General features: G+C 33.7%; 1 non-coding gene across 1 annotated transcript; it reads right to left on the bottom strand.

Annotated features, from left to right (window-relative positions):
* Nucleotides 1-1,670: 1,670 nt before the first annotated feature.
* Nucleotides 1,671-1,742, bottom strand: TRNAK-CUU (transfer RNA lysine (anticodon CUU)). Its single transcript has one exon. It is a non-coding gene; the product is annotated as a tRNA-Lys (tRNA).
* Nucleotides 1,743-2,156: the final 414 nt, after the last annotated feature.

Raw genomic sequence — 2,156 nt, 5'->3', positions numbered from 1 at the left:
GTAATATTTGTGAAAAGATACAAAACAAGATATGTTTATGGTTTTTTCAGGATTTAGATACTTATTATTTTATGAAGTATCTGGAACTGAATTTATTTAAAACTTTGAGTGCATATTAGGCCTCCTTGATGCGTTCTCTTTCCAGGAAAGATTTTCAGAAGCAACTGTAATGGACATGGAGATGTGTCTGTTCAATAATCCATTTGTATTTGATGTTACCCAAGCATCAGAGCCACTATAGAGATGCAAAAGAGCACTCCACTAAAGTGTTTAGGAAAAAATGGATTAGATTTCTTTAAATACCTACCAGTGGAGCAATTCCCTAATCTGCGCACATTTGCAATGCGTATGGTCTCTATGTTTGGCTCAACTTACTGTTGTGAGCTGTTTTTCTTTTCAAAATGAATATGATCAAAAGTATCTCCAGGTCTAGGATCACAGACATGCATTTAGTTTCAGTATTACGGTTGAGTTGTTCTATTTAGAGCCAAATATATCCTTTTTAGTTAATAACAAGAAATTTCGAGGGCAATCAACAACAAACAAATGAAAACCAGCAGTATAGGCCTACAGTAGTATTTCGTTTCATTCATATCTCATATACTTTGTTTAATATGTTTTAAAGTTAAATGAAAGTGGAGCTTAGTTTTACTGTCTTTAGTATTTATAAAAAGAAACAATTGATTTTGTTGATAATTATATTGTGTTTAAATCTTTCAAGTTAAATGACAATGGAGCTTAGTTACTTTATTGGTTTTAAAAAGAAACAATTTATTATGTTGAGCATTGTATCGTTTAATATATTGTGCAGTTAAATGACAATGGAGCTTTGCTTTTTTCTTTATTGTTTTTAAAAAAGAAATATTTTATTATGTCGATCAGAAGGCAGTTCAAGAATTTTTTGTGCACATGATAAAGGAATGGTTATACAATTGAAAAATATATAATTTGCCTAATGACAGTAGGTGGCCGTCATAATTATTGTATGATACGTGTACTTCCTATAAAGAAAATACTGTAAAGATTTTAAAACGATAAATAAGAGCGGAGAAATTAGCCTACTGATGCGCAAGTTGTGTCGAATCCACCACTGCACTTGACTTAGCAAAACAACTGCCTTACCCCTCGCCTGTCAATCAAACGAATGTGGGGTGAGTAGGAACGTTCCCTCCCTACTTCGCTTATAGTCCCCATAGCTGGTGTATAGGAATTGACTCGCTGAAATTGTTTATTTGATATGACCTTAGGATTTCCATGGCAACGTCATTTTAATTTCCGTTTCAGAAATTCACTCATTTCTGCTGTTGGTGTAGGTGGGATATAAACGTTACACCTCAAAATTAGAAAAGGTTAAAACGACAAAAATTTCAATAATTATAATAATGATAATAATAATAAATAATGTAATAATAATAATAATAATAATAATACTAATAATGTTTGTAGGTCTATATTCCGTTTAAAGTAATAACCAGTGCTGTGGAATATAGACCTATATAGAAATTCCAGCTTTTAAGACAACTACAGTTCAGACTGGTTCACAATAAACCGGGAATGAAAACCAGAACGAGAACGGGAAGCGGATTACGTGAACGTGAAAATTATTCAAATCAAGATTTCAGGTATAACTCCCTGTAAAGTTGATTTGAATAATTTCGAGGGAAAAATTGTTCCGGAGCCGGGTATCGAACCCGGGACCTTTGGTTTAAGGTACCAACGCTCTACCACTGAGCTACCCGGGAACTCTAACCGACACCGATCCAATTTTTCCCTCTACATCCACAGACCTCAAAGTGGGCTGACAACCGTCAAGCAACCAACTTCGAGTGCACACTAACTCCGTGTGACTTAAATTGTGGTGAAAATTATTGATTCAAAATAAAGCGAGAACGGAAACTGCTTTGCATACCGACATTATTTATGTCAATTATTACATGTAAAGTCAATATTACGATTCTGATGTAATTTGTGTATAAATGACTAATGGCGTTCTCTCATAAGTACAAGTCAGCCAACATGAACACAGATTAACCAATTTCTAAATTTATGCCACGAAATATTTATGAATTCAATTCACGTACATCAGTCTGGTCATAGGGTTTAGCCTACACGTGACATATATTGAAAATGATTCTATTGAATTTCTGGGTTGATTA

Source organism: Periplaneta americana, chromosome 15 (assembly GCF_040183065.1).
Source record: "Periplaneta americana isolate PAMFEO1 chromosome 15, P.americana_PAMFEO1_priV1, whole genome shotgun sequence".
NCBI lineage: Eukaryota > Metazoa > Arthropoda > Insecta > Blattodea > Blattidae > Periplaneta > Periplaneta americana.
The sequence above is the reverse complement of the archived record's forward strand: the minus strand, read 5'-3'. Positions and strand labels throughout refer to the sequence as shown.